Here is a 13148-nt window from a genome sequence, read left to right as displayed (position 1 = left end):
GCTCAGAATTGTTGTCTGAGTGCCAAGAAAAAGCCCAACAGATTAACTTTCACAAGTGGAGCATTACAGCTAATGCTTTAAAGCTCTGCTCGATATTTATATTAAGAAACTTTATTAGAAACTGCTTTGGGATCATTTCAGTTGTTAGGGACACAAAGAGAAATGAAAAGGAACAAATGGAAGCACGAAAGAGAGAAAGGGTGGGCAAAAAGGAAAAGAGTAGAAAAGGAGAAAAGAATGGAGGAAAGAAAGAAGGATGAAGAGAATACACCATAACACCCTGCTTGCTTCTACACCTGCAGTAACATTCATATTACCAGCTTTTTTACCAAAAGGTGCACGGTACTTATCAATGCAAGATGTATTTAGTGGTAAATGCGGCTCAATATAGAACATTTGTGTATCTGTTCACACCTGAATCTAAACACCTGTGGGTCTGAGTGTGAGCGCGCTTGTGTATACAAGGTTTCTCCACAAAAATATGCAATAGCTAGTGTGAGGAGCCACAGACCTGCCCCCTTGGACTCAGGACAGATACGGAGGAGATCTGAGCCACAGACATCCAAAGGCCCCCCAGAGCACAGGAACCCCAGGGGAACCACCACTGGGACTACCGCAATCCCCCCAGAGAAGAGCAGGGGAGAGTCCCAGGGGAACCACACAGCAACCACAGTGCAGAGGCCCCAGGGTGCTGCAGTGACGAGCCCACAAGCCCTGCCAGCAGCCGTGTATGCCCGAGCGGAACCTGCCATGGACCCAGAGACCTGATACCCCGGGACATATCACTCCCCAAGCAGAGGCCCGACAGAGCCCAGGGGTCCAGGCCCTGGCAAGCAGCCACCGGGAGTGGCAAGCAGCTCACTCCCGGTGGCTGAGCCAGCACACTATAAAGCACCCAGCCCCAGATACCGAGAACCACAACTACACCGGCAGACAGAGACACCAACCACTGGCAGGTAGTGTGGCGGGGAGGGAATAGCCCCCCCCCATTTGATGGGGGGCCTATTCCCAACCTGACACAAAAAACAGGCACACACAGTCACAATCACACATTCCCACCCTCATGACACATAAAAACACTCACACCCAACGTAAAGACAAACAACAATGGACACTCTCCATACACACCCTATACTTCCAGGTCCAGGTGCCGATACCCCATAGGGACAACCAACTCACAGATCGAGGAGGTGGTCCCCTTCCCTCTGGGGGTGGAGACAGGCAGCCCCAGCGCCTGCACCTGGTCCAGGCTAGCCCGGGCTCGTGCCTGAACTTGAGCGAGCCTGGCCTGGACCCTGACTCCCCGCATCAACCCTAGTCTCCAATGACCCCCATCCTCATTCGAAGAGGGGCCATGTACAAAAGCCACTGATTTCTAAGATTAAAGTCTGGCCTTTGACGGTTCTAACACATGAATATCTTTTGATCTAAATCATTCCATAGTAACTCTGGTGTATGTTTGATGTCACTGTCTTGCTAGAAGTTGGACTTATGTCCTAGTTTCAAGTGTTTTCAAGTCTCTAGCAGGTTTTCTTGCAAGATTGCCATGTATTTAGATCGAGCACTCTTATTATGTCCAACCAGCTCCCCAGTCCATCCAAAATAAAAGAATTGCCAAAACATGATGCTGCCATCACCATATCTCTCAGAGGTATGTGACAGTTCAGGTGTATGTGCATAGTTTTTGTTTTTTGTTAAATAATTTTTTCAGCACTAGAGGCCCTTATTTTTTGATAGTAGGCAGACAGGAATGAGGGGCAAAAAGAGGGGGAGACATTTGGCAAAGGGACTCAAACCCAGGACGGCCGCCCCGAGGACTATAGCCTCCACATGTGGTCGCACGCTAACCCCTACACCACCAGCGCCCCACCATATGTGCATAGTTAATTTTCCACCACATTTAACATTTATATAGGCCAAAGGATTACACTTTGGTTCCATCTGATGAGAGCATACCTTCCTCATTTTTGTTGTATCCTCTCCAAACAGGACTTATTGCTTTCTTTTTACTGCTCTTCCATTAAGGGCAGATGTAGAATGTAGAAAGCATGACTAATGTACTAGTTGCCCTCTCAACAGAGTCTTCTCAATAGTCACCACAGGCCTCCTGGCTGTTTCTTTGATTAATGCTTTCCTGGTATGGCCTGTCAAGTGAGGTGAGTGGGCATGTCTTGGTAACTGTCATCTCTTTGGGGATTTGTTTGACCCACATGCAAACTCACTCAGGAGACCAGTAAAGGTTCAAATGTTTATTAACAGTCAGTATTTCACGTAACACCAGAAACCCGGTAGGAAATGCTCAGGCAGGTTCTTCAGACTTCTCGGGTTCTCTAAAGAGAGAAGCTCAGGTTAGTTCTGGCCATAAGGAAATAAATCCACAAAGTCCAAAGAGTCTTGCTTACTTTGATCACAGGTAGTAATACATGGGGGGAGATCTTTACCACTGGGCTTGGGAGTCAGGCAATCCAGAATGCTTGTCCAGTAAGAATGGTCCACAGCAGGTCTGAGTCCACACAGAGGTAGGAGCTTAGGAGGTTTAGGAACCAAACCACAGTCTAGTGGTGGTAATCCAAAGTTCACAAACTGTAGAAAGAAGTACTGGGTGTCCGGGTCCAGGTAGAGAGGAAACTACCCACACCTCACAGGTACTAACAGAAGGCAGAAAAACAAACAAGCTTAGCACAGGCTCAGGTCAGATCATGTGCCAGTTTCACTGGCACATGGGCAAAAACAGCCAGTGGCTGGCTCCTAAATACTCTTCCCAGGTACACACAATCAGCCAACGATCAGGAACACCTGTTAGCAGAGTCACCAGTGGCTCCAGGAGGACCTCTGGTGGACAAGCACAGAATAATACTCCCAAGTCCAACAGTAACTTTTAAAGTTTGGGACATTGAGTATACCCTAACATTGCACAATTATTTCCCTGTACTGTCTGCTTTGTTCCTTCCACATAGTTGGACTCACTATGCTGCTTAGGTTTCTTCTGAAGTTGACTGATCGCACTGGATTTTATTTGGAAAAATCAGAGGTAAGGGGGCTTAATGAGCATCCAGCTCTCCATCAGACTGTTAAACTCCACAGTACCATACCTAAGTCATGAAATCATTTTTGATTAAATTATGCAAGCAAAGTGTCCCTTGTTGAAATAAAGGTAAAGGCCTAGTGTTACCAATATGATGGAAGAAAATGTGAAAGATTAAAAAAGAAGTAAAATTTACAGAATTATTTATTCAAAAATATTTATTTCAAACATAGAAACAACTGCAAAAACATGTACAAAAATGCTTTCAAACACAACTAAATCAACATAACTTTATGACACCATTTTGTTGTTTGAAAAAACGTTTATAGTGCTTTGTACTAAACTGAACATTTTACTCATATAAAACAGCAATGTGAACATAGTAATAGAATAGAATAGAATAGTCAACGAAATTGAGGTGCTCATGCTAGGCTACCAGTAACAGTAACTTGTCCATTATTCTTAAAACCCTCCCCTTTGTTAAATAAACAAGCTGTTAATGGTTTCTCAAAGTGTACCCTTTTGGTCTTGTTTGTTTTTTCTTTTTTTTTTCACTTAATACATCAGCACCTGCTATCTTGGTTGATTTGGAAGTGGGTGTCTTGTTTGAATTTGTACAACACACTTGGAACAATAGCTAATGGCTTAGAGATTGGACTTTGGCCAATGTGGGCAGTCTCTTTTGCTTTCTACATAAATTGTTTACCAGCATGAGGTGACAAGCTAGTTTATTACAATTAGTCAAAAGCAGTCTGACTACAAACCCACTACAACTGAGAACTAAAACGGTTTTTGTTAAAAGAAGTGCCCTAGGTGATAGACCTTAACGCAATAGACCACAATACAATAGAAAAGTTGTGGAGCAAGATGAAGAAAGAATAAGCAAGGAACTAGCACTTACAGTTTTATGTGTTGAACACGTAATTTAATGCTAAAAAACATTTTCTTCCCCATTGAATGCTTTTACTCAAATAAAAGGTTTGATATTTCAACAAAATTGAGAGTGAAATATTCTACTGCAATCAAAAATTACTTTAAGGCTTTTTGCACATAATTACCAGGTTGATAATATGTGTGCTGGGCCCTGTATGAGTCAATCACCGCAGTTATGTTTAATTCTTAGGAACAGTATATTGCCTAAATAAAGTTGACTTGAATAAACAAACCCTAAAGATCCAATAAATTGGCCCTAAAGCAGGGGTGCGAAACTCCAATCCCCGAGGGCCGGTGTCCTGCAGCCGGTGTCCTGCAACGTTTAGATGTCTCCTTGGTCCAAACACATCTGAATCAAATGTATAGCTCATTACGAGGCCTATGCAGAACTTGACAGTCACTTGACATACTGAGGAGGTAATTCAGCCATTTGATTTAGTTTTGTTGGACCAAGGAGTTGGCCAGCCCTGCTCTAGACAATAATGAGGCAACTCACTGATAGCGCCTCAGCTATCTTAACTAGGCAGTACAAGCAGAGTGCCCAGCAGCTGCTACTCTTACAGAGCAGTTGTTGAAATATAATTATCTGAACAACTTTGTGGCTAAAAATGATCTCAAAATGATACATACCCCTTGTTAATTTAGGTTATGACTAATATTTTAATTTCACCAACATGTTTCTTCAAGCTGGAAGTAATTTTTTACATTTTTTACTTGATTTAAATCTGAAAAACACTAGGGTGATGGAATAGAGGCTTTTGAACGTCAAAGATGTGGAGCTCATCACCAAAGATAAATCATAAAAAACATGATAAAAGTTTGTCAGCAATTGTGAGAAGTGTTTGATTGCTGGAATTCAAATGTTTTTTTGTTGTTGTTTTTTTTCATCAATTGTTAAGAAGAGTATAGATCATTTAATTTATTTATTTTTCTGGCACTTGTGGATTTTATCTTGTAAACAGACCAACAGGAAATGTGGTGGAAAGAGAGAAGGGAAGACATGCAGGAAACATCAACAGACCAGGACTCGAACCCATGATGGCTGCGTTGAGGACTGTAGCCTCTATACATGGGTTGTGCACTTAACCCCTGCTCCATCACCTTGCCCATACATCATTTTAATTATAAATAATATCATAATTAAAACAAAATGCCATTTAAATAAATGAAAACAACCAAAAAGGAATTTTATAATTGAGACACTTTTATATTGTTTTTTTTGTATTTTGAAATGTCTTTCTCATTTCTTATGAAAAACAAACTTCTTGGTTAAATGAAATCCATTTTTAATTTACATCTATCAGGAATAGAATTTTAGGTATCTTTTTATTGTTTGAATGACATGTTTTTACAACTAAAAAACAATACATCTGTACACAGAGCTCAAATTTCAACAATCATTTACCCATCAGTGGAAAGTATGTATAGAGAATGTAAAACTCTTTACATAACAAAGGTGATATTATGATTCACGTTTCCTGACAGTAGTATATATTTTTATGAATTTTCGAGACTCATCAGTGTTTGCTTAACAGTGAGTAGACTTGCACCTTCAGATTTTAATTCAACCAAGTCACAAAAACTGTAGCTCTTAAGAAAGACTGTTTTACTTGAGTGCTATCTAATTCTTCTCCCATGATGAACCTCACCAATCCACTCACCACACCTGCATTAATGTGGTGTTGTTGATGAAAGCCCGCAGCAGCCTCGCCCTCTTAATAAAGTAATGTCTGGAGTGGCTGTGAGAGCCTTGTCTGGGGGGGTATGCAATGGGCTAGGGAATAATGAGCAAGTCTGAGATAAATAATGGATCGCCGTCATTCACATTACAGAGGAAATGACTGTAATGGTGCTTGCAGGGTGAAAGACCTCCATCTAACACATTAACACTCAGGACAAAGACAGAGAGGAAAGGGGGCACAGAAGGGAAGAAAGAGGACGCAAGTGGAAGAGCAACGGGGAGATCATCATCTGCCAAACACCCGGCCACTTGAGGCTGGCAAAAAATATAGCAAGAAAGGAAAGAGAGGAAATGAGCACATGCCTATTTTGAGGTTGAGACTGATTGAAACACCTGAGAGCTTTATTAGCAAATGTAGCTGACATCAGGAGGAAGTTCTCTGGCATTGTGATATTTTCCTCTCTCTCTCTCTACCCACTGTGCCTGCCCAGTTCTGTTTCTAATGCCCTCTCCCAGGGCATTAGAAACAGAAAGGTCTGAATGCAAGCCTACAATAGTGGAGATAAATGGGATTTGAAGCACGGGCTATAAGGAGTGGCAGTCATTAGACTGTAAGTGAGCCAAGCGAGTTGTTAGGACATGAGCACTGCTAGTTGTTAGGAAGAGATGGAGGAAAAGAGGGATGGCGTGATGGAGCAATGGACAGAAAGGAAGGAGGCCAGTGGCTGTTTGTTGTAAGACTAAGTGCTGGATAATGAGATCAGACTGACATGACCCTCAGAGCTGAAAGAGACAGCTTTAGCATTACACCTCTCTCCATTTCTTGATCACATTCTCCATGTCTTACATATACACAAACATTTCACTGTTTGTGTTTGTGTTTTTGTCTCTCTAAATCACCTTGGTTTACAGCAACTAAATCTGCATCACAGATGGACCATAAGCTCTGAAGCCAACAATGCAGAACTGTATAAATGTTGACAATGAATCAAACTGTAGCAGACTGAGTCTAAGCCTTTGCTATAGTTTGGATAAATGTAAAGGAAAAAAAAACATATTGGCCACACTTTTATAAGGAAGAAAAACATGGGGAAAACGGTACCTTAATTTCACAACTTCAAAGTCTTAGGTCCTAATCTTAAAAAGATTTGTGTGTACAAAACAGCACGCAACCTGTTTGCGTCAGCAAAGCTGATCTAAAAACAAGACTGTGTTTACAAAATCAGCGGAACTGTGGGCGCAAACCTTTTAGCGTGTCTGACTTCATGAATATGCAAAACATATAATAATGACCCAAATGCGCAAATTCATAGGGCAAGGATATGCCAATGTCATCCCTTACCACCCGTAATGCGATTTTCAAAGCCTGAAATGGTTTGCGGGAGCAATTTTTGTGTGTGGATTTAGCACGTTTGAAACGCAGGTACTAACTGGGACGCAAATATGTCTGCTGTCACTTTTGCCAGAAGGAGGCATAGATAGAATGACAGGGAGAATGAATTTTCTGTACAAGTGCCACAGATTGAGGTTATCAAAAATAAAAAATATTAAAAATAGATGAGAATAGAGGATTCTATGTATGATTATCTAAGCTCTGATTTGGAGCCAATCCCAAACAAAAGCCATGATATTTCTCTTATGGTATAACTCCTTGCAACCCTTCATTCAACATCATACCTGCGTAACATCACTGTCAGTGATCATCTGCTGAACGTGCACAAACCTGATCATGGCAAAATGTGCTCATAACTGATCAAGTGTGCACACCCTGTAGTTGCACATCACGCAAAACACCCACTGTGCTTTGATGTTGATAATATAATTAATAGGAAAGAACTATAGACATTATAAGGCAGATTAATTCCTTCATTTGCAAACTGGATGCTAAAATCACTTCTTAGCAGGTGAAAATCACCATTTCAAGGCAGCTTTGCCATGTGGTGACAAAGAGTTAATGCTTTAACCTTGTCACTAAACACAACACGTTGCTTTATTGACAGTAACATTATGTCATTGATGGGCAATTGGAGCTGGATCAGTTTGATTACGTTGTTTAAATGTGAACATATGCCAGGGGAGGGTTTTGTTTATGCAGTAGAAAATTATTTTGTGTCACCAAAAAACTATTTAAACAATCAAACACGTTGTATATCGTACAAATATTGGCAAAACAAACAAAATGAATTTAGTAAAATCATTGAAAAATATATTTACGTACATAGATGTTTGATTTAACTTTGTTGCAGGACAGTTATGTGACGCTATGTTTTAAAATTAGCAAAGCTATAATATACAGATTGCCAACTCCTAAAACAATATATTTTTATTTTGCTAATATTATGTTCAGGCTTTAATATTGTGGCTGTTTATGAACTCTTCAAACATAAACTCTGAACTCTTCAAACATATACTCTCAAAAAAACAGCAGAACCCGGAGAGTCTCGGAAAATAATTAAAAGATCAAGGGATACAAATTAACTAACAGACATATTTGTCTTTTATATTGTTAATATTTATTGCCCAAGTTGTTGCGAGTTACGGCACGCAAAATAGGAGAAATTAATCTCGTCAGGGCAGAAGACAAATCTGCTGTGAGTAGCACAACAAAAGTTAACTAACTGTAACAGTCCAGAGAAGCAAGGGCCAAATGGAACAGATGGAAAAAATCAGCAACTGGATCATTTATAATGACAATCCCTGCATATTTCAGGCAACACAGCAGAGGATCTGTTTGTTTTTCATGTTGTTCCAGCAAGTAGGGCGGTATCCACCTGTTTTGTACCTGTTATCCATTGCACGTGTATTCTTTGAAAATCGCACGCAACACGGCCACTTATTGCACAGGCAATTTATTTATAGTACACTCAAATTAGCACCCGCTATTTGGGATCTTTGAAGATCTGGCCCTTAGTGTGCAAAAAATGCTCATAAACCTATCATAGACAAGTTATTTTCACAAAATCGTCTCACAAGGACAAGCCCCTTGTTGGACCATGTTTTGCTGAATATTGGACAATTTGCACATTACTGGACGCCAGCAGGCCTTCTGCCATTTTTGGCCATTTTGTATCCCAGTATAGTCTGCTACTACAAATCCCAGTGGGCACTGTGGCTGATGACGGGGCGTCCCAAGTCTGACGTCACAGGACACTATATAGGAAGGTGGCCCTTTAAGGAGGTGCTTCCAGCTTGGGACCTAGACTCGGTTACCACGCAACTGAAGCAGCATTCTGGAGAAGAGGTCCCATGTGGATTTCATTTCATTCTCCTCGTTGGCCAATGAGAAAACTAAGCGAATTAAGCTTACAGGAATAAGAAGGCTTGTAAGTTTTCACTTTGCCAATCAAAGACGTGAGTTTAACATGTAACCAAAAAACCACGGAGTTTCAAGGAGACGGATTGCCACCCTTGTTTTTGTTCCAGTCTACTGCTGACGGTCAGATCATATTTTCCCCTTTCGCCAAGGAGGCCAGAGGACGGAGATGTTGGGACCCAGCCATGGGAACAACATTAAAACTCCGGTACACACTTTTCTGGGACTTTCAAAATAAATTGCATTTAACTGACTTCCAGCAACTGAGAAAAGGGGGTTAGCAGTAGACTTCCCATGATGCCACTGTCTGAATAAGAGCACCCCCTCTCCAACAAGCTGACCTCTTCCACACCGGTGTTTATCGGGATAGGAGAGGAACAGCGCGCTGATGTCTCTTTGCTGGCAAACAGACATAAACTCTTCAACTGGATCCAAGGGTGTCATAAGATCATGCGATCATATGCACAAGATGAGTAGAAATAAATCACTGTCTGCGTATCCGGTGATTTTCATTCATGAACGGGGTTATCAAGGTACAAGTATTGCTTGACTGCTCTCTCTGAGATCTGCAGAAGCAAACTATTTCCAGAGAGTTCCCAGCACGACGCCAATTGCAGCTGTTCCCCAAGGAGGACAAAGGAACGCACATTACCGTGTTAACATGCAGTGTGGTTGCCGGACACAATGAGCCGTCTTTCATCCACAGCTGCAGAGGTTAGCTGGAAGCTAACCCCTTTTGTTCACACAACAAGCCGCACCTTCAAACCCCTCCGCAGCTAAGGAAGTTAGCTGTAGCTAACCACTGTTCACTGTGGATACCTTCTTCAAACTTTGTCGTCACCCGGACAACTCCTCAGCATGGTCAGAGGTTAGGTTTGGGCAGAGCAGAATAATATAGAAGTGATTTAGATTGAAATGATCTAAACGTTTTACATTCTATGAAGTTTGGTTTTGTTTGTGTTGAACTCAGCTATCTTGGTGCTAGCAGACTATCTGCAGCACACGTGCTCAGGTTGTGTTCTTTGTGTGTTTTTAAAGTTGAGAAAAACTTTATTTAAAGGGTGATTTTAAACAGAAGGTTGATCATAACGCGCTGTCCGCACTTACGCATTTTAACCCTTTTATTAACCCTGGTATTTTAAAGGTATGTGTTTCATTCTGGTGCTAAAGAATATTTAACAGAAAGGTTGTTAGTTTTCAAGCTAGTGAATAATAGTCCCTAAACATTATTTCACTAAATTTGATAACTAAGTAAACACCATTAAGCCCCATTGCTCCAGAAAGATTTGGCTCTTTTCCAAACTACTCCTTTAATAATTCTTCAAATATTATCTTAATAAATAAAGGCAGCTAATTAGACACCGTTGAGAAATAGTCATCCAGAAGGTTGGTTTTATTCAGCAGATCATTATTTAAAACATTATTTTATTAAAATAATATTTTATCTGATCTTGCATTGTGAATGGTTGTCTAAATGTTTGCTGATTATTGCCTAAGTTGGTTCCAAGACTAACTTAACTTCATTTCCAAATTCTTCAAGATAATCCTTGGTTCTCAAACATAAACATTGCATGGTAATATTGCATCACTCGTTTGGTCATGGGTTTCAATCATCTTTAATCAACTTGTTTATATTGTACATAGCCTATTAGTCTTCCATATTATTTAATTCTGCTTGGGAGTTAGTTGGATTGTTTTAGCATAGTAAAGAGTTTGTTAATTGAAATATGTTTGACTTTGAGTTGACTTATTTTTGTTAATAAATTCTTGTATTTTAAGAAATTGTGTGAATTCATTCCATGTGTGTGCAGAGTTGATGCTGTTCAATAATGTCAGAGCTCGTCTCACACCTTTCTATTTTGTCGTAATACCATCGCCTTACTGGGCTGGTATTCACAGGACAACCCTTAACAGACTGAAATATTATTTGATAAAATATTAAAATATTAATATTAAATATTAAATAATATTCTCAGATTCATAACCCTAACAGAGATTGACCGCTCTTCTTGGAGTTTAACTGCGGACGCACAGTAACTCCCTTTCTCACTCTCGCCCCAGAAGGAAGACTCCACCAAGTAACTCCGTTCTGTTTTATTATTTTATTTTTAGTAAAGTAGTCTGGGCAGGGTAGAAATAGGATTTTAGTGCGATTAGATTCGCCACTTATGGTGTAATGTGTTTTGAATTGTATGTGCATGCAACCTTTTTTTTAAACTTGACTGCTGTTGAATTTCGGAGGCCGCCGAGTCTCGCAAGTTGTGTTTTACTGTGCGAACACCTGAGCGCAGGTGTGCTGTGAAACTGGACTGCTATAATAACCTTATGGTGAAAATCAACCATTTTCTTTGTCTTAAACCTCGTGTTACTAGCTTGCCGCCAACAGTTTATTACACTTTGTTTTCTTGGGTTTACAACTTTGCTTGGGGGAAGTTTATGAATGCCTGTGTCCCGCTGAGCTATACTTTGGGGAGTGGCTTCCCCGAAACTCCGCTCCGTGCCACATTATCATTTGTTTGCCATAACTGCTGGTTTGATTTCATACACACCCACTGCTGTTTTGTTTTATTTGTTTAGTTAGGTATTTTTGTTAGGTATTTTACCCTTTTTGTGTAGGACTTTACATGTTTGATTAGGTGAAGATTATTGAATCGGATTGTATCAGGACTGTTGATTTAATAAATGTTCACGTAGATAACGAGATGTTTGTGTTTATTTTGTACAAGAGTGATTTGTCAGTCAAAATAAGGTCAAACTTCCCCACGTTTCAGCAGAAACGTTTGATTAAACAGTGACATATAGTAATAGTCATCAATTATTACTGAGTATGTAACGGTTGTAATTATCAAGGGCTTTATGCTACAATTACAACACCAAAGGACATCTCTGGCTTCGATTCATAAATAAGGATTTTTGGTTAGGAAATTAATTTAGTCAAATTATGATTTTCAATTATAATTTTTGACAAATATTAATTAATCAACAATCATAATCCTAACACCCTCTTTAATGTACTCCAGGTAATTCATAAATCAGCAATTGAGCTGGCCATGCCCAGTCAAATGTGAGTTTTCAAAAATAAAGCCATGCTTTGCAGAATCAGAGGACGCATGAAGTGAAACAGGTGGTTCAATTTTGAGCGCTATGCATAAAAAGTTAATTTCCAGTTCTATAAATTAAAATGTTTTGAAGGTTGAGAAACCTATGAAGAAAAATATGCCTAATATCATTACTTTACTTTAGAAAAACTTAAACCACAAGGGTTTGGCTGGTGACCAAACAACCATAGCGAAATTTCATTCCCAGTGTTGTCTTGGCTCATTTCAGCGCGACACATTCAATAGTGTTAAAGGTGAAAATGGACAATTATGAAATAACTCTACGCTCTGTGTCATTGAATGTTTCGCCCTAAGTGCAGTGGCTAGCTAGTCTTAAGACAGCCAAAGTTGGCTTAACATTTTTTAAGTTAACCTTTATGGGGCTGTCATTTCCTTGATTGGTGGCTCAGTGGTGGATTGACTTCAGACCCCTCTTCCCACCTATGGCCCGACAGAAAACAGAGATGTGTAGAAAGTAATGTCACCATAGTGCCATCATTGGTACTAGGGATAAGTTTACATCTTATACCTCTTTGGAATAACCTTGTTGGAAATAAAACTGTATTTTAGGTGGGTTATTGTTAGCTTTTTATATAGTTTCAACTAAAGGAAGAAGAAGCAGCTTTAGTGGCAGGTTGCTGGCAACAATAAATAACTAACTCTGACTGCACTGTTCAATGGTTAGGATTAATTGAAATGTATGTACCTGACTGTTGTGAAGTGCCTTGAGACAACATGTGTTGTGAATTGGTGCTATATAAAAAACAAACTACAAGCATGTCTTGAAGACATAAAAACTTGGATGACTTTAAATTTTTTGCTTCTAAATTCAGAAAAGACAGAAGTTGTCGTCTTTGGACCGGAGTCTTTAAAAAAGAAACTGCTTAGTCAATCACTTAACCTGGATGGCATTAAATTGACCTCCGGTAATAAAGTAAAAAACCATGGTGTTATTTTTGACCAGGACATGTCATTTAAATCCTATATTAAACAGGTTTCTAGGATTTCCTTCTTTCACCTCCGGAACATTGCCAAAATTAGAAATATCCTATCCAGGAGTGACGCTGAAAAACTAGCCCATGCATTTGTTACTTCAAG

At 40.0% G+C, this 13148-nt stretch overlaps 1 long non-coding RNA gene across 1 annotated transcript; it reads right to left on the bottom strand.

Annotated features, from left to right (window-relative positions):
- Positions 1 to 2234: 2234 nt before the first annotated feature.
- Positions 2235 to 2692, bottom strand: LOC124859826. The gene is made up of 2 exons (XR_007036199.1): positions 2403 to 2692; positions 2235 to 2330 (listed from the first exon to the last, which is right to left on the bottom strand). It is a non-coding gene; the product is annotated as an uncharacterized LOC124859826 (long non-coding RNA).
- Between the last annotated feature and the right edge of the window lie 10456 nt (positions 2693 to 13148).

Source organism: Girardinichthys multiradiatus, chromosome 23 (genome assembly GCF_021462225.1).
Source record: "Girardinichthys multiradiatus isolate DD_20200921_A chromosome 23, DD_fGirMul_XY1, whole genome shotgun sequence".
Lineage (NCBI taxonomy): Eukaryota > Metazoa > Chordata > Actinopteri > Cyprinodontiformes > Goodeidae > Girardinichthys > Girardinichthys multiradiatus.
Note: the sequence above shows the minus strand (reverse complement) of the source record. Positions and strands in the feature narration are given on the sequence as shown.